This window comes from Stylophora pistillata, chromosome 12 (assembly GCF_964205215.1).
Source record: "Stylophora pistillata chromosome 12, jaStyPist1.2, whole genome shotgun sequence".
NCBI classification, from domain to species: Eukaryota; Metazoa; Cnidaria; class Anthozoa; order Scleractinia; family Pocilloporidae; genus Stylophora; species Stylophora pistillata.
Window position 1 is genome coordinate 5219251 of NC_142530.1, and position 24907 is coordinate 5244157.

A 24907-nucleotide genomic window follows, 5' to 3' on the forward strand; every position below is an offset into this window, starting at 1 on the left:
GTCCTGGTACAATCTGCAAACTCTCTCAGGCCTTCTCTGTCACTGTTTGAAATGTTTGATCCTTCAATTAAAGCGTCAACAAATGCTTTGGCTATTATGTGAGGCTGGCCAAATCTTAGCTCCAGTAATCGCATAGCTTTCTTGAATCCACCAGGCGTGCCCTCGAAACCTGCCACCGTCCTTTTTGCCTTGCCCTCGAGAAACTGCAACAAACGGGTCATCTTTTGTTCATCAGACAGATTCTGAGACTCCACCATCAGATGGAAACGTGTTGTAAATTTGAAGAAATCACATGGATCTCCGGAAAACTTCATTACCTCCAGGGGAGGGAGGCTCACGCCCGTAGCAATCAGTTTCATGTTAGCGACAGCCCTCTCGAGAACACTAGCACTGTCAGTTTTAATAAGCTTGGATGAAGCTCCACATCCACTGTTTGGCTGAGGGAAAGGAGGAGCCCTTGGATTCAACGTTGATCTTGGGACTTCCTCAAGAGTTCTCGGAGGTGGAACGATGGTACGCGGCTGAGCCTCTTTCGGGCAGGACTCAGGAATAAATGGTTCAAGCTTCTCCATCACTCGCGGATCAGAGTACTGTACTACCTCCTCCAACGCAACCGGCTTAGTAGATGCTTCATCGATGATGGGCACTCCTTTAGACCCTTCGCTTCCCTTGTCTGAATCCAAATGTTCATAAAAACGTGTCCTTATCCGAGCTAAATCGGCTTCGTCCTCGGCGTCAGCTATTTCATTTTCTAACAGTAACAGCTGCTGTTTCAACTTTCTCTCTTTAGCTCTCTTTAATTGCGTCAATTTCGCTTCGGCCAGAACGCTTTCCACCGCGGCATTTTTACGTGATCTTGTACCACGATTTGAACTACGACCTCAACGTCTCGATTTTCGAGGACCAGTCGAAACAGAACTTTTTGCATCTCCAGGAAGACTAACATACTTTTCGGAAACACCTGGTTCCTTAGCTGAGAGTGCGCTGCTTTCTGTTACTCCACTCTTAAGTCCTGCACGGGCCAGGAACTGCTCAATTTGAAAGCTGTATCGTTCGTACACTCGCGTCTGATCATTGAAGCGATCTATTTAATTTGATCTTTCACTTTCCCCCGGTAAATGGTTATAATTTCATTGTACACGAAACAATACCGCGCCCATTGATCCTCTAAACGACGACTCAGCTCCGTTACTTGTAAAACGATAATCCTTGAGCACTTCGTCTAAACGGCCAAAAATCTTTGTCATCTCACCGAGGTGACCAGCTTTCGACCTTTTCCAGACCGTAATTCTTTCTTGTGGCACTCCTTGTTCCCGAACGTCGTCGCTGTCGACCAAACTGAGCGACTCCATACGCAGAAATTATTTATTCATCTGCAGAATTTCGCAGAATCCACAGAATTTCGAAGAATTGTAAACTCCACGTTTAATTTCTTTTTTCTTCAGAGTTCCACAGCGTCGTAAATCAGCCTCTCTACCTATGTCGCTCCACGACGCTTCGAAATTCTCTGAATCTTTTGCAAAAACCCTTCGCGAACTTTACAAACTAACTTAGATACCAACTTTTCGAAAACTAGAGTTCCAAAGTACTTATCCATAAAAAAAGAAACAAAAAAGGTCACGTGCACGTGAACTTGCTGGAACTCGCTTTGCTGGAATTCACGTGCTACGTTCTTAAAATATTTTAGTAGGCAAACACAAATAAGACACGACAACATGGAAAAGTTTTTCTTTCTGAAATACAAAAAAGTCACTGATATTTAACCTGTTCTGACAAAGACGGGCCATATGTATTTGTTCAGAGTCTGCAGTCAAAAAAATGAAAAGATGAGCAATAATCGCAGCCTTTGATCTTTGCGTCCCTTCCCTCTGTGAGAGGTCAATCACCAGTTCCCCTATTTTTTTAAAAAATCAATATAAAAATTATATTGTATGAAAAAGGGTAAGCTCTTGTTGTCTCTCTCAAGTAAGGAGAAGTTGCTATAAATTAATCATAATTAATACACGATTCGATGTAAGGTTTCTAGATCTTACATGTCCATCAAACGATCCATTTACCTCTGGAGGGAGAAATTTATTTTCCGTGGCAAAAACTAATAAACTCAACGTGAAATAAAGCCCTAACGCGTCCAAATACCTAGCGCGAGTAACTGTCCGAAAAGGTAACGCTTATAACGAATCTGTCAAAATGGAATAGTTCAGTCGTTTGCATAAGTCAGTTTACACTCCTCCATTCTGGCATGTGTGGTGCGACGAGACTTCATTCCCACTGCGATTACAACTCAGTATACCAAGCTGCGGTACAGTTCTTTTAAGGACCTTTAAATTCAAAGGCGATTCGTGATTATTTGAACTAAAGATTTACCAATAATGAATGAATTGTACTTTTAGAGAAACACCATGCCATTAGCTACGCTGAAAGGCACATTAAAGAATACTATCTCAGAGAAGAAAGTCTGAGACACTATCAGAAACATCTTGGATGGACCAGTCTGCCCATATGAGGCCCCCACACCATTAGCATTTATTGTTCTATTGTAAACATTTTGCTTAAAGGATTTGCCGCAAGAGAAGAGAGAAGGGTGCACAGGCTTCGAAGTAGGGCCCATGAGTTTCCTTCCATTTTGAATTGAACCTCCGCCTTTTCTATTTGCAGAAGCGATGTGAAAATAGAGGGCCAAGACTTCGAAATGATTTGCAACAGTCCTATGAGATCAGGTCTTTGATGGATCTCTAAGTTATTGCGACACCGTTAAGTCACTTGCGGCATTTAATAAAAATTAGTCCATTTTTATATGGCATTAGGGACGGATTTATTCCCAATCCGGAACCGTCATATAAGTCTAGTAGCTTTAGCTAGATGAGTGCGAAAAAAATGGAATTGATACCTATGAGCACGTACACGTGAACAGGTGACTCACGTTTCCTAGCTGTACCACTCTTAATTTTTCATACTCATTGTCTGTGAACATCTAGAGTGCGTATTTCTTCTCAGTTAAGTATCGCCGCAAACTGCTGTGTAAGTGCTACAGATTGTTCTTTGGTCGTCAGGTACTATTCTTCATTTTTTTCTAGGTGCCGTTCCATAAAAAAAAAAAAAAAAAAAAAAAAATGATAGAAGGTGGTCAAATTCGGATGCAGGTATAGGCTTTCAATTCTATGGCTTTTAATCCTATTTGCTGCCACGTAGGGATGTCATTGTTCATTTCAAAATAAAAGAAAATGATTTCAATTTGAAAATGCCGATTTTTGGGACGTACTTCTTTGCACTAAATTGCTTTTAGCTCAAATGAATAGCCAGTTAGGACAATGCAAACAAATAACTTTTGCTATAAGTAAACTTTTTCTAGATCGTACTTTCCCTTTAACGTCAATGTATTAAATCAGAAGAATGCATAGTTTTTTTCTGACCATAAGCCTCCACTAGGTGTTGTTATAATAAAACACCAAGTATATCCTCCCAGTCCAAGTGTGTATTATTTACGCGAATAAAAGCTGACACCAATGTCCATTATGAATAATCACTAATACAAATTACGATAAAGGGAGATCCGAGGACAAAATTCATATAACATACAATGAAACAGTAACTTTTGTATACATTTGCAGACCTTAATTGAGGATCTCAGTGGAACTAGCCGTCATCCATCAAATGGCCAAAATATCATCTTCAACCGTCAAAAACGCAATATTTTTACTGTCAACCGTCAAATAAGCAAGCGAATTTTAGCCGTCAATTGTCACAGACATGCTAACTAAGATCTAAACGATTGCCTAAATAAGGGCCAAGTTCTGTTGCTCAGTTAGCCGTCAACCATCAAATGCCCAAAGTATTAACCTTTAACCGTCAAAAATGCAATATTTTTACGGTCAACCGTCAAATAAGCAAGCCAATTTTAGCCGTCAAACGTCTATGATATCCTAAGAACTAAACGATTGCGGTAATAAGGGTCAAGTTCTGTTGCTCATAAATAAAAATTTCGATATATTACAAAAAACACGTTTATGTAAGTTCTTTAAATTCTAGTCGCGAGTAAAATTGGTTAGCGACAGAACTGACTTCAGGGGTGGAAACACTTCCGGTATCGTAAAACGTTGGTCATTTATCAATGAAAGGTGATATAAATTAAAAGTTCTTTACAAACGCGTCATTATGAAAAATTATAGGAAAATTTCGCGTGTTAAGCTCGTTTTAAAAACGACATTCCCAAACATTATACGCCAACCACCAAATAACCCAAAATTTAAAAGTCAACCGTGCAAAGGGCTTATTTTTAACTGTAAACCGTCAACGTGAACCCCCCTCCCATGGAGACCCTTTTAATTTGACCGAGTTACTATTGTTGATGTTGTTGATCATGTATAGAAAGATGGTTTAATTAGTTAATGTAATAGAATGTGCAATAAAAATAAAATGAAAATACATGAACCTGAATCAGTATCGATGAGTGTATTCACTTTAATCATTAAAACGTACAAAGTAACTCTGTGAAGTCGCTTCAGTAGCATGTTAAGATTGTCTGTTAATAAACATTTCTATGATGACCATAATCCATTACTGCAGATAGTTACCTGCTCGGAACACCTCCATGTCTGAAAAGAAAACAAAGAGAGGAATTACTATCAAGTACGAAATAAAAACAAAATGGAAACAAAGGATAAGGTTTACAAAATCATCTCAGTCCCTTACTGATAAGCTGACTAGCTGTATAATGTATCATTTTTTCTAAGCATTAGCTCCCGCGAAGTGTTGTTATAATGAAACACCAACTTAGCTGAAAAAATATCTCCGAACTCCAAGTTTGATTTATTTACGGGAATAAAAGTTAATAGAACATATTTTATTTTTTTCAATAATTTTTATTTATTTATTAATATGGTTAATTACATGGGATACCTATCGCAGAAAATATTTGTCACTGCAACAACGCTATCTTCGCTAAAACAACAAAACCAACGCATAATACGATGAATGAAAATCTGAAGACAAAATGTAGAGCTCATATTGCATACAATGAGACAGTATCTTTTGTAGACATTTGTAGAGCTTAATTGAGGATCCCAATGGAGTCAGCCGTCAACCATCAAATGGCCACAATATTAACCTTCAACCGTCAAAAACGCAATATTGTTACCGTCAACCGTCAACTAAGCAAGCCAATTTTAGCCGCCAAATGTCTCAGATATCCTAACTAAGAACTAAACGATTGCCTTAATAAGGATCAAGTTCTGTTGCTCATAATTAAAAGTTTTGAGATATCACAAAAACACATTTATGTAAGTCCTTTAACTTCTAGTCGCGAGTAAAATTGGTTAGCGACAGAACTGACTTCCGGAGTGGAAACATCTAATTGCAATAAGGTCGTCATAGAAAAAAGCAAAAAGCAAAGAAAGGCTCTGTGAGCCAACGTGTGAATTGAATAAGCCAATGTAATTTGTGTCGTCAATTGAAATGGGTGTTTGATTTCCATACTAGGGTATAAATCGTTAGACTGGTAAATGAACATTATGAGGAATATGATGTGAAATTAAATTAGGCCTCAAAGACAGAAAATATAGCCTGATTAGGATTTAGTGTAAGACAATTACTGTTCCAGATTTTACTGTAAAGGTTTGTGGAAAAAAGTTCAAAAGGTTGCTGTTTTGTTTATCACAAAACTATTGTTCCAAGATTGAGCTCAGTAATTACTTGCGACGCAAGAAAAGGGATAGGCATGTAAAAGCTTTTGCGCTAGATGGAACGGTCGGACATAAGGATAAGCATATATGCATAAGATTATCAAAACGTTGCCTCCTTTGTATGCTTACACTGTCTAGTTAAGACTTGGTTGGCATGAGCGTAAGGATAAACATAAGCGGAAGACTTTCCGGCAATCAGCAAGCACTATACTGCTTATACCAACCATGTCCCTATTTAACATAATATCGACTGAGCGCTTGTACTCATGTTTATATATGTTGCAGCTGTACCCACCTGCGCATTAGCTTGTTATGTTTATGCGTATGTTTGTGTTGCAACTGAGTACCGCGCAGGTAGCCTGTTTTGCACTTCTGAGATAATTATTAGCACGAGAATGAAAACAAGTACAAGGATGTTTACACTAATAACCTACGCATACACAGTGCGAGTTAAACCATTGAAGGAACAGGATATCGATTGATTGAACTTATGCTTGAGCTTATTTCGCCTCAGTTCCCACTTGTGAACCACTTTCCAACGTCGATACAGCTCCAGGAATACCAAACAAGCATCAAACAAGTCACTTTTCGAGCAGTTGGCTGTGAGTGACACTTCAATATTGGACTATGGTGAGCAGCGTTTTAAATGTAAAATGAACACATAGATAAGGTTTCAAAAAAATCTAATGTGGTGCCTGAGTGGCCTACTGGTAAAAAGCAGTGCTGTAGATATCGCTCTAGGGGAAGCGACGTAAGTGGTTCAAATCCTCCGCACTCTAGTAAATTTTGCGTTTTGCTTAACTTCCTTTCTTTGTTTTCTTTTTTTTCTTTTTCGGACACCATGATCATTTTCCTAGATATATACAATCTAAAATAGAAATATTTATTGACACCATAAATGAAATATACGCTGCAAGAGATAAAAGTGTACTCGGAGATTGGGCAAACTTAAATTCAGAAATGAAAAACGTATACTTTTTTACTCTTTCAAGATTATCATTGGCTTCTTTTTCACCCCAACACTATTCTTAGCAACAAAGGTCGCCATTGCGTTTGTTTATCACTCGGCAAAAACTATCAAATGCATTCAAAAGCCTAGAATAGAAAAAAGTTTATAGGAATCGACCAACCGAGCGAGCTAGCGAGCGCCGTTCATCACATGCGCATGCAGCAGTTCACGAGTTAAAAAAGGCGAAAAAAACAAAGCCCTAGTTGTCTCTCTCAAGTATGGAGGAATTGCTATAAATTAATCATATTTAATACACGATTCGATGAAAACATTCGTAGCAAAACCTAATGAATTCAACGTGAAAATGAAGCGCCAACACGCTCAAATACTTAGCGCAAGTAACCGTCCGAGAAGGTAACGCTTTTAACGGATCTCTTAAAACCAAATGACTTGATCGTTAGCAGAATTCAATTTACACCAGTCCATTCTCGCATGAGTAGTGGTGGGACGAGACTTATCTCCCACTGGGATTACAATTCAGTACACCAAGCCGCATGTCAGTTCTTCTAAGAACCTTTGGATTCAATGGGCGATTTGTGATTACTTGAACTAAAGATTGATCAATACTTAAGCAAAATGTTTACAACAGAACGATAAATACTGAAAGTGTGCCAGCCTCATATAGGCAGACTGGTCCATTCAAGAAGTTTCTGATAATGTCTCAGACTTTCTTCTTTGAAATAGGATTCTTTAATGTGCCTTTCAGCGTAGCTAATGGTATGCTATTTGTCTAAAAGTGCAAGTGAAGAATTCAACGCAGGAGAAGAAAGAAGGGTGCACAGGCCTCGTAGTAGGACCCACGTGTTTCCTTCCAGTTTGAGTTGCAATTAGGATCTATTGCCATAGATATTAACCTTTCCTCAACCTCTCACTCTCCGAACTAATGTCATCACAACATGTAAACCAATGTTTCAAATTTAGCAAATAAAACTGCTTCGTTTTGAAACATTTTTCAAATTCGATAGACCATAATTGTCGGAGCTAGGTTACAAGCTTATGATATGCCTGCGTTCAACCAATCACAAGGTTAGAAATTCAATAGCCTTACTCCATGTTTTTACTTATTGAATATGTGTGTTCTATTTGAACAAACCTACATATTCATTGTGTAGTGTGTCGTCGTCGTTGGCTCCCCTTCTGTATAGAAGATAGGTGTCCATTTCACATCATTGACTGATGGTGAGTTCTGTAATGGCTGTAAAGGCCAATACGAGCCTTGAATTGCCTATCACATTCTGTACAACACAGGCCTGGTGGTAATTCTGTCCGTGGCTGTTCTTGTCTTTCTTTCTTCCTTTCCCTCTTCAGCCTTATGCCTTTTGAACGCCTTTCCTCAAACTTTTCCACTCCATCTCTTATTGCTTTCCTCCAAATAGTTCTGTTCATAGCCAGATTCTCCCACTTTTTTAGTGTCAATAGAGCACTGGTTAAGGTGACTTTTCAGCCCGTCCTTAAATCTTTTCTTTTGCCCTCCTACATCTCGTTTACCTTCTGTCAGTTCACTGTAAAAAAACTGTTTTAGCAGTCTGTTGTTTTCCATCCTCATTACATGGCAAATCCACCTCAAATGGTTCCTCACAAACACACTCTCCACAGTACACATGGTTGATTGTTCCAAAACACTGAGATTGGTTCTCCAATCTTGCCACTTAATGGTCATCATTTTCCGTAAACATCGTTGCTGGAACTTTTCTATGGCTGCTATGTGTCTGCGGTAGATTGTCCATGTTTCAGATCCGTATAGTAAGGTGGTTACAACTATGGCTTTATACACCTTGATTTTTGTGTCTAACCTGATGTCTCGGTCTTGAAACACTCTACTCTGGAGTTTCTCAAAAGCTGCAGCGGCTTGCTGTATTCGATAATTGACTTCTGCGTCCACATTTGCATGAGAAGATAAAGTGCTGCCGAGATACGTAAAGTTATCCACGCTCTCCAGGACTGTTTCTCCAATTTTTATAGTTGGTGGAGTTTTAACTATGTCATTTGGAGAGGGTTGGAAGAGAACTTGAGTTTTCTTGGCATTTATCTTTAAGCCGAGTTGTGTATATGCATAGTTAAAAGCATCCGGTATATTTTGTAGATCTTCCTCAGTATGTGCTGCTATGGCATTGTCATCTGCACACTGGAATTCAACTATTGCAGATTTAGAGATCTTACTTTTTGCACGTAATCTTCGCAGGTCGAAGAGTTTTTCCTCAAAGCGGAATGCAATTTCAATCAACTGTACTGGTAGTCTTGGGTATGCAATGAGAAGCACGACTGATATAAAGATGGAAAACAGTGTTGGCGCCTTTAGACAACCTTGTTTCACTCTTGTCTTTACTTCAAACGGTGTGGAAGCACCATCTTTTACAAGCACAGTTGCTGTCATCTGATCATGCATTAGTTTTATCATATTAATAAATTTCCGAGGACATCCACATCTTGCCAGCACATCCCAAAGCAGCTCTCTAACAACAATATCAAATGCCTTTTTGAGGTCGATGAATGCCAAATATAGTGGTTTGTTCTGTTCCATGCATTTTTCTTGAAGTTGTCTCACAGAGAAGATCATTTCAGTTGTTCCCCTATTTGGTCTGAGACCTGATTGACTTTCTGGAAGGATTTTCTCTGCGATACCCTGGAGTTTCATATTAAGTACGCTTGATAGGACTTTACCGGCAGTGCTTAAGAGTGATATTCCTCTGTAGTTACCACTTTCTGACTGATCACCCTTTCGCTTGTAGATCTTAACTATATTAACATTTTTCATTTCAGGTGGTATTTTTTCTTCCGCCCAGATTTTGATAATAAGCTGATGAAGTTGTTCTTGTAACTTTTCACCACCATATTTATATATATCAGCTGGTATACCATCTGGGCCGGCAGCTTTATTGCTTTTCATTCTTAATATAGCCTTCTTTACTTCATCTAGAGTTGGTGTGTCACATAGAGACTGTTTGATAGGCTGCTGTGTTATAAGGTTGATCACATTTGCATTGTATGTGGTCTCTTGATTAAATAGGCCTTCAAAATGTTCTCTCCATCGGGCATTAACTTCTTTGTTGGTTTTCAGAACAGTTGTACCATCTTCACTTTTTAGTGGAACTTGGCCTTGCATACAAGGGCCATATACTTCTTTAGTAGCCTGGAAGTAAGTTCTGGAATTATTTCGATCTGCTAAGCTTTGTATTTCTTCAGCTTTCTCCCTCCACCACTGTTTTTTTATTTCTCTTACTTTTCTTTGCAGAGTACCTTTAATTTCCATATATCTGGTCTTCTTGACAGTAGAGTTCGGGTCTTGTTTCAGTTGTAGAAAAGCATTTCTCTTTTTGTCTATCAGCTGTTGCAGTTCCAAGTTGTTTTCATCAAACCAGTCTTTATGTTTCCTCTTTTGGTAGCCAAGCACCTCATCGCATGTTTTTGTGATGACAGACTTTAATTGTTCCCAGTGTTCTGTGACATATGTAGGGAGTTCTTCTGGCGCATACTCTTTCAGCTTCTTTACTAATTTCTGTATACATTCCTCATCTTGTAGGCCAGTAACATTGTATTTTCTGTTTTGTGGCTTGTTATGGCATTTGCTCCGAGCCTTGAGCTTGAGTCGCATCACTGATGAAATGAGCCGATGGCGGGTCCAGCACTCATCCGCTGCAGTGACAGCCTTTGTACTAAGCACATATTGCTGGTCACTCTTTCTCACTATCACATAGTCAATTAAGTGCCAGTGCTTTGACCTTGGGTGCTGCCAGGACACTTTGACTGAATCTCTTTGCCTGAAGACAGTTTTGGTAATCAGGAGGTTATGCTCTGCACATTTTGCTAGTGCCATGTTACCATTGGAATTAGCCTTCCCTACTTTAATTTTTCCAATTATACCTTCCCAGATGTTGTGATCTCTTCCTACTCTGGCATTAAGATCCCCTAGTAGGATGAGTTTGCCTTGGGCTGGTGTGGCAGAAATGAGCTCATCCAAGTCAGCATAAAAAGCCTTTTTAACTTCCTCTTCATCATTAGGAGTTGGCGCATAAGCACTTATTACTGTTGCATTCTGATTTTTTTCCAAGGCAATTCTTAAGGTCATAAGCCTCTCATTGATTCCCACTGGTTGTTCAGTCAGTTTGGTAAGCAGGTCATTTCTTATTTCGAATTGCGTACGGTGAATATTGAAACACCATGACATAAAAATCACTAAACGATAATAATTATGAAAATAGGAAAGATTGAATTAGGATAGGTTAGCAAAATTATTTCACTTCTAAGCTAAGTAGTTCAGAGGAAAGTAATATAGACTTTTCATAAAATGACAAGCACTAATGGCATTCGTTTTTCTTCTTTTTTTTTGTCGGAGAAATAACTGCGAAAAGTGGAATGAATAATATTCTTTCGTTAATTTGTATAATGTATGAATCTATAAACCTTGAAAACCCACATGGACAAATGAAGTACTCAGATTTTGGACTTCAATTGAGTCTGTATTTTTTAGGTTTCCGAGAACAAACGTGGAAATAGTGCAGAATGCAAAAGCCTGACCAACTTAGAACCAATCACATCAAATCAAATCCAACCAAATCCACAAAAGCTAATGGCGGACTGAGATCTTATATTTAAACTGACTTTGATGTTGTTTCATGTTGCTGTTACTAACAAAAGCAACAACGAAAAAAGCGCTGTTGTCGTTGTTGCTTTCTTTTCTAGATAGCTTGTTCAGAGCCTCAAACGCTAAAACGCCAAAACAAACAAAGAAAAAACAAATACCAAACAAAACAAATTGCTGTTTGTTTACCGAATAAGCCTTACTGGATAAATATTATCTGTATATTGACAAGAATCTGTATTTCTGATAAGTAGTGTAACATGTAAAAAAAATATCTCTCTGCTTTCCGGAAATAAAAAAGATAAAAAATAAAAATAACAAGAGAAAACTATAATCATGTCTACTACGGTTCATTACCTTACACTCTCCCCATAATAAAATATCGCTCAAATATCGCCGATATATCGCGATAACCGCGATCATCCTTTGCATTACTTTAGCACGGTATTGTATGATGCAATAGGATCAAATTAAAATAGTTATGTTGAAAGCTTCTGGTATGTTCCGCAAAAACTTTGTAAACATATATGAGAACTAGGTCGTGTAGCTGGAGTGGTTGCTGTCGTTGGGAGTTGGGAGTGACCGACTATTTGAAAAGCTACAGCAAGTGGAGAAGTTTTTGTTAGAAATGAATACGCGTAAATCCTGCGGCCATGACCCTATGCCTCCGTGATTACTGAAGGACTCTGCATCTGTGATATCTGAGCCTCTTGCAAAACTAATGAACTGTTCAATCAATCTAGGTTACTATCCTTCAAGCTGGAAAAAAGGGCAAGTGACCCCTTTATTTAAGAAGGACAATGAATTTTGTAAAAAGAACTACAGACCCGTATCTGTTCTTCCGGCCCTCAATAACATATTTTTGAACGAAACCTAGCAAAAAAACTTGAGCCTTTGTATCAAGATATATTATCAGATTTCATCTCAGCATATAGACCAGATTAGAGCTGTGAAACCTCTTCCGAACTTGGAATTGCTAACAGTCGGCAAGAGTGAAATGACATGATTGTAAATCAGGCAATGGTGATTGGTGTGAATAGTGAATATGAATTTTCTTTTCCTGTCAAGAATTCAATTGAATTATTGGGCGTAACTATCTACAAGGATTTGATAAGGTTAATTAGCAACTTGCTGTTCTTACGAGATTTAAAAAAACATTATTACCAGTAATGTAATGCTGCGTTTATAGAAAGCTTTTATTCTACCACACTTTCAATATTGCTCTCTTATTTGGCATTTTTCTGGCAATAGAAATTGTGATAAACTAGAGTCTTTGAACAAACGTATTTTACGATTTATTTTTAATGATCCAGTGTCTAGTTAGTATGATATGTTGAAGAAAGCAAAGATAGCATCTTTATATACTGGAAGCTGCCTTTACAAAACTCTAATGGTAGTTTGCAAGAGCTTATTTGTTTCTATGTATCCTGGGTATCTAAAAGAGCTTTTTGTTCTTCGTAATTCCAGTTATTCGCTGAGAGGAAAGAATATTCTGACTCTACCTATACCAAAAACAACAAAATATGGTCTTGAGTGCATCCGATATCAAGCAGCAAAAACTTGGGATTCACCTCCGCACAGCATGAGAACAATTAAATTATCTTAAGATTTTAAGATAGCCACAAGGAAAATGAATTTTTTTAGTAATAATTTTTTTAATTATTGTTTTGGTAGTGGTTCCATGATAATTTGACAGACTTGTGTATTTTTCTTTCTCGAAGATTTTAGCTCAACAGAGCTACTCTGAAAATTCGAGTCAAATTATAGTACATGTATGTACATATGTATGTATGCCATAGTGGCAGAAGCATTAGCAATGGCAAAAATAAACTTTTTACTGTAATATTTCACGATGAAAAAATTAAGCGCCAAAGCGGTCGAAAGATTTGCAACTGTAGGTTTAAGGTCAGAGTTTTCATAGATCAGTTAAAAGGAACAGCTCAATTGTTTGCAGCATTTAATCGAGATCAGTGTCTTCTAGGATGCGCTTTCAGTCAGCAAGATATAAACGCACTTCCGGGATTTTGACTGCACTGGGATTTGTGCACTCAGCTTATTACTTATCGCGTCCACGTTTGCTTTTCTAATCTTTTCGAGGTCTGAATACTTGGAAAAAAATAGTTGTCTTCCTTGCAGCTCAATCACAAGTTATTCCTTTCCCACTAAGTGCACGATTAGTACTTTAATTGCAAAAAGAAATAACAACAAAGCATTACTCGCGCAAAATCTTTTCGTAAAGAAATACTTTTAAGTTTAACAAAAAATTCCTTAGCGATTGTATAGAGTGTATCGGGTGCAACTTCTTTTAAAAGTTAACTTAAAATTCACTTTACCTATTATATATTTGCCGTGTACAAAAGGTACAAAAGGAGGCCTGGGAGCAGCATCATATTGTTCCTTGAGCCGCTAGATACTGTGAAAGTAGGCTCAAGTAACAAAAATTTCTGTCAAATGAAAAAGTTTTTCTTTCTGAAATACAAAAAAATTCACTGATATTTAACCCCTTCCGACAAAGACGAACCATATGTATTTTTTCAGAGTCTGCAGCCATGAAGTAATCATAATTCCTACACGACTCGATGTAAGGTTTCTAGATCTTACATGTCCATCTAACGATCCATTTACCTCTGGAGGGAGAAATTAAACTTCCGTGGCAAAAACTAATCAATTCAATGTGAAAATAAAGCACCAACGTGCCCAAATACCTAGCGCGTGTAACTGTCTGAAAGGGTAACGCTTAAAACGGATCTGTTAAAATGGAATAGTTCAGTCGTTTGCAGAAGTCAGTTTACACTCCGCCATTCTGGCATGCGTGGTGTGACGAGACTTCTATCCCACTGAGATTACAACTCAGTATACCAAGCTGCGGTGCAGTTCTTATAAGAACTTTCAGATTCGATGGGTGATTTGTGATTATTTGAACTTAAAATTTCCTAATAATGAATGAATTGCACTCTTAGATAAATACCAAGCCATTAGCTACCCTGAAAGGCACAAAGAATACTTCCTCAAAGAAGAAAGTCTGAGACACTATCAGAAACCTCTTGGATGGACCAGTCTGCCCATGGGAGGCCCTCACACCATCAGCATTCATTGTTCTGTTGTAAACATTATGCTTAAAGAATTTGACGCCAGAGAAAAGAGAAGGGAGCACAGGCTTCGTAATTGGGCCCATGAGTTTCCTTCCAGTTTGAATTGCACCTCCGCCTTTTCTATTTGCAGAAGCCATGTGAAAATAGAAAGCCAAGACTCCGAAATGATTTGCAACAGTCTTATGAGATCAGGCCTTTGATGGATCACTTAATTAGTAATTACGAGAGTGTTAAGTCACAAGCGGCATTTAATAAAAGTCAGGGCATTTTAATATGTCATTAAGGACGTATTTATTCCCAAACAGGAACCGTCATGTAAGTCAAGCAGCTTTAGCCAGATGAGTGCAAAAATAAAAAAAAGGAATTAATTCCTATAAGCACGTGCACGTGAACAGGCGACTCACAAATAGCAGCTGTACCCTTTTTGATTTTTCATACTTATTGTCTTTGAACATCTTTAGTGCGTATTTCTTCTCGGTTAAGTATCACCGCAAACTGTTGCGTAAGAGCTGAAGAATGTTTTATTGGTCGTTCTATTCTTAATTTTTCTCTGGGTATCGTTCCGTAAAAAAAGAAATTGACAGAAGGTGGTCAAGTTCGGATGCAGGTATAGCCTTTCAATTCTATGGCAATTAAACCTACTTGCTACCACTTAAGGATGTCAGTGTTCATTTAAAAGAAAAAGATGATTTCTATTTGAAAATACCGATTTTGGATTTTCATTTTGGAACGTAATTATTCGCAGTAAAATGCTTTCAGCTCAAATGAATAGCCAGTTAGGACAATGCAAGCAAGGAACTGTCCATATAAGTAAACTTTTTCTTGATCGTACTTTCCCTTTAACGTCCTTGTATCATATCAGAAGAATGCATAATATTTTCTGAGCATAAGCCTCTACCAGGTATTTTCAATAAAAAAACCCCTAAATTACCCCAAAAAAGTATATCCTCTCCGTCCAAGTGTGTATTATTTATGCGAATAAAAGCTGACAGCAACGTCAATTATGAATAATGACTAATACATTTGACGATAAGGGGAGATCCGAGGACAAAATTCATAGCGCTCGTTGACAAAAAAAGAATCATAATCCGCGACCTTGTTATATCTATCAGACCTTCGCTTTATATTGGTAAAATGACCAAACACCGTGTCGATTCGTGTACATTTTCTGCCCCTGCGTGGAAGATCATAAATTTCAAGGAAGTATGGAGAAAACTTTGAGTAAGATATCAATCATCTCAATCCCCTACTGATATTGTCGAGTATTGCTGAACATTTCAAAGAAGCCCTTTATTTTTAATTAATATCTGCGTTGTTAAATAGCCATTGACTCCCAACATATCTGTTTGATTACGCATGAAGAAGCATTGTGTATTATTCACTTGTTGCACTCGTCTTCTGGGTATAAGCCGTGGATGGTTTTCGAGTTCTTTTCAAACATGATCGGCCGTCGATCGATCACTGAGTTTTAAAAGGGTTTACGATCGGCCGTCGATCGGTCAACGGACTTTGTTTGACTTGTTGCCATGCGTGTGGACGAGTGAATAATGATAACGCTTTTCCACGGGTAATCAAACAGATATCTTGGGAGCCAGTCGCTATTTATTAACTACTAAACGTTATATAAAAATGTTTTACAGTAGGTTTATACTGACTCTACTGGGTAAATGCCTTACATGGTTTTCAAAGTTTTTTTTTTGTTAAACACGATCAGCCGTCGAGGAAATGAGAGATTGGAGAGAGTGAAACGAACAATTTCAAACGATATTAACCTACGAACACTCGTGAACAGATAAAAACTAAAATTTTAATCCCATGGTCATTTGTAATTATAATTATTTTGGACGTTGGCGAACTGACATTAGACGTTGGCGAATCGACCTGATTTGTTGGCGAACTGACGTTGACGAACTGACACGTTGGCGAAACGACCGTTTACCTCTTGAGGTACCGTACCGATTATAATTGATTGTGGACTAAACGATGAAAAGTTTAGTTCAATTTTGGTCACATTTTTGGAGGGACTAAGCTAACTACATCGATGCCAAATGTATTGTCTAAGCACAGCTTGATTTAACGCATAAAAATGTATTGATATAATAGCCGATACCTTTCATCCACATTCTTTCGAAAAACAAAACTTCAAATATAACATTTGATAGCGAGGTTAAATATTGATCAATTATCTCACTTATCTACTGATTTTACAGAAACCTCTCGTGCACAAAAGAAAAAAAAAAAAACCTGGCTAAATTTCTATCACCAAAACATCATGTGCAACATTCCGAACTTGCATACAAAGGCATGTATTAAAGATCGACTCAACATAGTCGCTTCACCTATTTCAAATTCCTGAACACACATCACACGTAAGAAACCTGCACATAAAAGAGGGCGGGGGGGAGGGGTAGACGTGGGTCACTTGAAACCCACTCTAATTAATCTTTGCCGTTCACAAAAGGTACAAAATACAGTAAAACCAGGAAGCAACACCATGCTTTTCCTTGAGCTGCAACACGATAAAGGCTCGAGCAAATGAAATTCCTGTGATAAATGAAATCCTAAGAGTGCGAAATGGGTTCCCCACAGAAGCCCTTCGACCAATCACGATTAGCGCGTAGTTAATTCATAACTTGACTCGTGGCTATGTGAGCTGGAGTAACCTATTTCCCGCGAAAAGATAGTCTAAAAAAAAAGCGTTCAGTGAAAATGCCTTAACATAGGCTCACCATGGGAGTCGAACGCTCCAAATAATGGCTCCTGTGACAGCCTCAGTAATCTTTGTGTTCATTCCATCTCGGGAGGGTAAAAGATTTTCCTCTTATTCTCTCTATTAAGTAGCGAGGAGTTGCTATAAAGTAACCATATCGAAAGCACGATTCGATATAAGGTTGAGAGACTTTATATGGCCATGAAAAGGTCAAATTACCTCTGAAGGAAGACACAAAAAAGTCTGTGGCACAAAGTTAAGACTACAGCTTGAAAATATATATAGTGCCCGCACGCTCGAAATACCTGGAAACATTAACAAGAAGGCAACGCTCCTAACGGATCTGCGTACGTTAAAGATGAACCTAGTTTCAGTGACCATTTCTTACAGGAAAAATTTCTCTTGATCAAAGGATATATTGGACCTGTCTTAACTGCCACGCAATGTTACTTGCATCTTCAAATTCGTGCACTCACTTTGAAATTTACTTTATCGCTTATAAACTCATCGACAGGATGCAGACTGTGCAGGTGTAAAGGAAAGGAATTAATAATCAGCCAAGTCTGTGGAGCAAAGTTGTCCATTTTGGCTCAGTGAGCACCTATGAACTTCAGGGAAGCTATGCACACAACGACAGACGGGTCTGGGTGAGTCACTTCGACCACTTCACCTCTCCCTCTTCAAAAAGCCTAAAGGGACCTAAGTCACTCAGCGACTAAGTGTATTTTAAGTATCATTTGAATGTGAGACTGACTGATCCGTGGTAAATTCACGTAAGCTGGACTTTGAAACTAAAGTTTGACTGGTCCGAAAATAAAATAATTAACAATCAGCGAGTTTCTAGTGTACATAGTCAACAGAGTCACCTAATCGATTTTATATTTCCTTAGCGTCTATCACAAAAATTAAAGCCACGTACGTAGTGATAGAGGATATGCATTCAATATGTATATGTACGTAATTTAAGGAAGCGAACGCTCCGAAATAATCTTTACATCTATAGTGATAACTGAGTATTTCAGCAGCGGCAATTGTTTTTGTGGTGTCATGTGGACATCCGGGACTATACACAGTGGTCAGGTGACCGAGAGAGTGTGCGTGTATGTTAAAAAGAGCGGGAGTTCGAAGGGTGACGGTGTGTTGTTCGAGTTATTGACCTTAATTGCTTCTAGGAATATTGCAGTTTGTTTGTTTGTGGGTGTGTATGTGTGTTGTTGGTATGTTAATCAAGTTCATTCAATATCTGATAGGTAACCGTCAGATATGATAACAAGAGAGCTGAATGGTCGCGTGTAAGCTCATTTAACGGATGTATACCACGTTTAAAGGGGAAGGAATTGATAGTCATTTAAAGGGTTTAGTGTTTAACTCTTTAAATATTGTGGTAATGAAAATCTTACACTATTCATTTACACAAATAGTTACCTTCCTCCTGTTTGTTTGTTTTTCTGTTGTTTTGGTTGGTTTTATTTGTTCGTGTGTGTGTGTGTCTGTGTGTGTGTTGTTGGTGTGATAATCAAGTTCATTCAATTTAACAAATACCCATAAAAACTAAGTAGAGCCTCAATTGTGTTACTTGTAGCGTTATGTTAAATGAAGATTTTTATGATTTATTACCATAAATAGTTACCTTCTTCTCTTCTTCTCCGCTCTGAAAACAAAAACAAAAAATGAAGAATTACGATCGAGTATGAATCAAATGCTCTGTGAGCCAACTCGTGAATTGGATAAGCCAATGTAATTTACGTGTCTGTCGTGAATAGAAATTAATGTTTGATTTCCATACCGCTAAGGTATAAATCGTTCTAAGAAGTGTTGGACTCGGGTAAATGAGCGTTTTGAGGAGTCTAAGGTGAAATTAAATTAAGCCTCAGACAGAAAATATGGTCTGAGTAGGAGTTAGTGTAAGGTAATCACTGTTCCAAGATTTCACCGTAAAGGTTTGTGGAAAGAAAGTTTAAAAGAGTGCTGTTTTTTTTTTATCGAAAAACTATTGTTGCAGTGTTCAGCTAGGCATTTACTTGCGATATAAGCGTAGGGATAAGCATATAAAAGCTAATATGCGCTGATGAAACACTCGGACATAAGGACATAATCAGTGCATTTTTATATGTCATTAAGGACGTATTTAATCCCAAACAGGAATTGTCATATAAGTCAAGCAGCTTTAGCCAGATGAGCGCAAAAAAAAAAAAAAAAAATGGAATTACTTCCTATAAGCACGTGCACGTGAACAGGCGACTCACAAATAGCAGCTGTACCCTTCTTGATTTTCATACTCATTGTCTGTGAAGATCTAGAGTGCGTATTTCTTCTCGGTTAAGTATCGCCGCAAACTGTTGCGTAAGAGCTGGAGATTGTTCTTTGGTCGTTCTTTTCTTAATTTTTTTCTGGGTATCGTTCCGTAAAAAAAAAAATTAACAGAAGGTGGTCAAGTTCGGATGCAGGTATAGGCTTTCAATTCTATGGCTTCTAAACCTATTTGCTGCCACTTAACGATGTCAGTGTTGATTTCAAAGAAAAAAAGGATTTCTTTTTGAAAATGCCGATTTTTGGAACGTAATTATTTGCACTAAAATGCTTTTAGTTCAAATGAATAGCCAGTTAGGACAATGCAAGCAAGGAACTGTTCATGTAAGTAAAATTTTTCTAGATCGTACTTTCCCTTTAACGTCATTGTATCATATCAGAAGAATGCGTAGTTTTTGCTAGGCATAAGCCTCCACCAGGTGTTTTTAATAAAAAAAACCACTAAATTACTCAAAAAGAGTATATCCTCCCCGTCCAAGCGTGTATTATTTATGCGAATAAAAGTTGACAGCAACGTCAATTAACGTTAATGAATAATACATTTTACGATAAAGGGAGATCCGAGGACAAAATTCATAGCGTTCATTGACAAAAAGTTCCCTGAACCCCGTCCGCACAAACAAACAAACAAACAAGCATTTATTGAAGTATTGCATTCTATGGCAGATTTATTCCCAAACACAGGTGTTGGGATATCCTAAGACGTATGTTTGGATATAGAATATTTATATGTCGAGCCTAAAAACGAGCCCTGTTGCTATTTTTTGTGAAGCTAATTTAATCACTTGCCGTTTATCGTTGCCGTACAAAACGCTATTCTCGACGATACTGTACACTACGTTAGATTGTCAAGCAAGGCGAAGAGATATTACACGGCCATCAAAAGATTCATCTACCTCTGGAAAAAGACACAAAAGCATGTTTGACTAAAACTAATGAATGTAACGTGAAAATATAGTGCCAACACGCTCGAAATCTTAGCGCTAAAAGCTGGAAGGTAACGCTTTTAACGGATCTACGTATGCTAAAGCGAGTGAACGTGACGACTTTTCGCAGGAAATGTTTCCTACTGATCACAGGATGGAGCGAACCTTTGTTAACTGCCGCGCAATGTTTCTTACTTCTTCAAATTCGTAGACCCATATTGAATTTTCGCCTCCGTGAACGATAATCGTCTCGGGAGTTTAAAGATGGTCCTATATTATTATTAGTGATCCTTCGCATATACTGCATTTTACTCAGTAGACTTTAAAAAGTATGAAATATGCAAACACTGAAGTAAATTGACAATCGGAAATACCTTTGTTTTGTGAGCTAGCGAGAAATAAACAGACTTACTAATATTGACATGTGTTTGAAACTAGTCGTGCTACAATCGGGTAGGTGCTCTGTGGGTCGTATTCGATTTTCCTGTTCACTTTACCCCGATAAAGTGTACGCTTATTTTCCTTGAAAAACACTGAGATTACTCTCTGAACCATAAATTCAAAACTCATATTAACCTTCAAAAAAAATTAAAAGTTTTAGCCACACTGTCGAGCTTTAGTTCCCATCTGTGTGTGTGTGTGTGTGTGAGTGGGCATGGGTGTGTGTGGGTGTAGATATGTGGGTGTGAAATGAAGACGGTAGTTTAACGAATAGATCACTGGCAATTACATTATCTTTTTAAATAATATCATCTATTTTTTTTTTTTTTTTTTTTTTTGCGTGGAAGACTGTGTGATGATGAAGATCTATCGCCAAAGATAGTTACCTTTTCTTGACCTCTCACTCTCCGAAAAGAAAACAAATAGAGGAATTGCGACAAAATAAGAGAAGAAATTCCAGTACTCTGCTGTTTTGATGGGAACACTCCTACACAGAAGAGCCTGAAATGCCACTGATTAGCCAATTGGAAGGATGCAAACCTTGCGTACAAAGGACGTTGATGATTAGTAGAATCTGCGGAGTCATCTCACACATTTCAACCTCACGAGTATGTATAAACTATAAGGAGACTATCAATGTAAAGAGGAAAGGAGCTCGATAAGGTCTTTAACTCCACGCCTCTTCACCTCACCCGTTTTCAATGGGTACAACAAGAAGCATTTTGCCTTTTTTTTCTTACATAGCAACACCAAATTGCTTCCACTTTATATATAGCGCATATTTACATGTGCTCATCAATAGCACCAGAACGCAGACAAAGAAATAATCAGCACTTCTAGCAGTTTGTTAGTCGTTTGAACGTTAGAATCGCGAGATGAAAAAGAAAGAGATTAACCCACAGCCTGTCAGCCAGTAGTTGGCTCGCCTTTTCTGTGAGACAACGTGCATAAACCTATACAATATCCTGTAAGTACATCGTTGTTCACTGAATCACTTTAGCGTCATTCAAGATTCCAGATACGTTAAAATACAAAGGGTGAAGTAGGTCGTTTTTACACCCCTTAAAAGCTACACGCTTTACCCTATTCAAGAAAATCATCCCTTCCATTTCCATTAAATACCACTATTTTATAAAAGCATTTGAATTGTTGATATCTAATTCATGTGTGCGATCTCGGCTTCAGAATGATACTTGAAAGACTTTGTCAGAACACTCCTAAATAGGAGAGATAAATATCGCCTATAAGTTTTTTGAAGAAATGCAGACCGGCTAGGTTTAAAGGAAAGGAATTAGAAGTCAGCAGAGTCTGTATAGCCAAGTTATCCATTCTGGCTTGGTGAGCATTTATGAACCTCAGGGAGGTTATGCATGCAAAGACAGAGGGGCTTAGGAGGAACCACTTCAGGTGCTTCACCTCTCCCTCTTTAAAAAGCCTAAGGAACTTATGTCACAGTGTATGATTTAAAGTAAGTAACCTTTGAATGTGAAACTACTGATCCGTGGTAAACTCACGTAAGCGAGACTTTGAAATTTATGTTGAAACACTCCAAGATTAAAATAACTATTAAGTCAACTATCAGATATGATAACAAGAGAGCGGAGCCCAGCAATTCCCAGCTTTTTCTTCGTTACCGAAAGAACCCAGTTAAATGTAGCGCATGCGTAGTAAGTAAAAATATTGCGATTGAATGGAAAATTGCTTTCTCGGAAATATGCCTATTTCTTGAGAACTACTCATTAGAATTTCACTAAGTTTGGCACGAAAATACTTTAGGAAATAACTGAAGTAGCGAAAAAAATTGATTTTAAACAAAGGAAATTGTAGAAAATCGACTGAACCTTCGACAAGGGATAATTAAAGATTTCTCTGTTAAATTGTTAGCAAAATGGTGTTAACTTGTGAGTATCGTCACAAGCTCGTTGGATGCAAATTATAAAGAAAATCTAATGACTAGATTTTCCAAAGAAACAAAACCGATTCTAATTGCCTGTTTATATCTATTTATGTCGCCATGGCAACGGTACGACTACGTCTCGTGTTTCTCCCTTCACTTCTTTCGTGCTCTAGCCGCTTTCTGCGAGCTTTACTACAGAACAGAGCACAGTCAAGGCTTCTCTATTTGTTAAACAAAACAAAATGAGGAATTACGATCAAGTATGAAAAAGTATCAAGTCGACTATCAGATATGATAACAAGAGAGCGGAATTGTCGCGTGTAATTGTCGAGTATGAAAAAGCATCTAGGCCTTGATTTTATGATAATATATGATATAATACGAAGAGAGCTGAAATTTCGCGTGTAAGCTCATACATTGAACGGATGTAGACCATGTCTATAGGGGAAGGAATTAATAGTCAGTAGAGTCAGTAGTTTATCCATTTAGACTAGGCGAGCATATAAGATGAAAAGAGGTTATGAAAGGATTTGTGTTGTTGGTATCGAGTACTAGTTCATACGAATTGAAAAATATCCATATCGATCGTGTACAATCATGGCTTTAATGTGCAACGTATATCAAATTGTCTCTTATATCTCCTGTAAGGCTGTAACGCAATTTTTAGCCAACAAAACTTGGGTGAAAACCTGCAAAAGCCTGTTTTTTTTTAAATTGTGAAAATAAAAGAGAATACAAGCAATTACGTACTCTGCTGCAATTAATACGTTGCCGAAAAAAAAAGATTTCTCAGATTTATTACCACAGAGAATTACCTTTATGTCATAGCTGAAATATCGCTTAGAAGCTAATGAATTGATTCAAGCCGGCCAGGTTTAAAGGAAAGGGAATTTACTATCACCAGAGTCTGCAAAGCCAAGTTATCTACGCAAACTTGGTGAGCGTATATTAACCACTAGGAGGCTAGGCATGCTGAGAAACAAGAGGGTAAGGGTGAATCACTTTCGCCTCTCACTTTTTTAAAAGCCTGAAGGATTCAAGTCATTGAAAGTATTTTAACTTGCTAACACTTTAATGCGTAATTTGATGTAAAATGAACTTTGAAACCAAAGTTAAATAGTTCAAAATTGAAAGAACAAGATACTCATAAAAAGAATATAGGTTTTGCATAAGGACGATATGCAAACAATAGGTACAGTAAGGGGGCAGTTAGTGGGTTGAGTCACTTATACCATGCATATCACATCTTCCGTTCTCATAAGTCACTAAGCGCAGTTTATTTCGGCTATATTTATTGCACACAAAACTAGTGTTTCACGAGAAATTTCGTTTCGTCTCACAATGATAGAGTTACGGACGGAATAGTTGTTAGAGGCAACTAAAATGATTAGTGAGTAGGCCTAAGCTATACGCTCCACATGGATTTCAGCTCAATAAGAATTTTATCTTATTTCACTCAGCTAAGCCTCATGTCATTCTCATGACCAGGGACACAGTTTTCTCCCAAACGGACCGATCTGGACCCGTAAATAACCCGTTTTGTTAGGAGCTGTATTAATTAATACTTTTGATGCTGTCACGCAACATGCCGGCCTGCAGGTGATAAAGAAGAACTCAATTTGCAAGCAATAAAACAAGGAAATTTCGCTGGAAAACATTTCACAGTAGGCTTCATCTGGACATCATATCAGTAAATGTGCAGTTATCAATAACGCAAGCCCCAAACATGATTTGACGCAAGGGTTAAATTTCGGTTCTGTCCTCGTGTACCGGTTCACAAGAGCCGATACAAAAGACCGAACAATACACAACAGCTAACCAATGACTCCTAAACTCATTCAATTTAACAACAACCCATAAAAACAGTGTTTAGCCTTAATTGTGTTACTTTTAACGCTTTGTTAAATAAAGATTTCTATGATTAATTACCGCAAATAGTTACCTTGGTCTCTTCTTTTCATCTCCGCTAAAAAAAAAAAAAATTAAGAATTACAATCGAATATGAAAAAGGATCTGAGGGATTCAAGTCACTTAGCGTATTTTAATTCGCTAACACTTGAATGCTTAAATAGATACGCTTTTAAAAGTCAACAGAGTCCCTCATAGATTTCAAATTCCTGAGTGCATATCACACATGGGAAAGACACTCATGCATAAAAAGGAGGTTATGCACAAGAACGATGTATATGCAATAGGTAAAGTAAGGGGGTAGTTAGTGGGTTGAGCTATTTATCCCATATCACATCTTCCGTTCTCATAAGTCAC

General features: G+C 37.8%; 1 long non-coding RNA gene across 5 annotated transcripts in view; it reads right to left on the bottom strand.

Annotated features, from left to right (window-relative positions):
• Positions 1 to 24907, bottom strand: part of LOC148718510 (uncharacterized) — a 122196-nt gene that overhangs the window by 78902 nt on the left and 18387 nt on the right. For 2 of the 5 annotated variants that reach the window (XR_015993711.1, XR_015993710.1), the window contains exons 4-6: positions 24585 to 24608; positions 18699 to 18719; positions 4572 to 4592 (exon numbers count right to left, since the gene is read on the bottom strand). This is a non-coding gene — a long non-coding RNA (uncharacterized LOC148718510). Of the gene's footprint in view, positions 1 to 4571; positions 4593 to 18698; positions 18720 to 24571; positions 24609 to 24907 lie in introns of all 5 variants that reach the window. The other 3 variants (XR_015993709.1, XR_015993708.1, XR_015993707.1) reach the window with 2 other exon arrangements.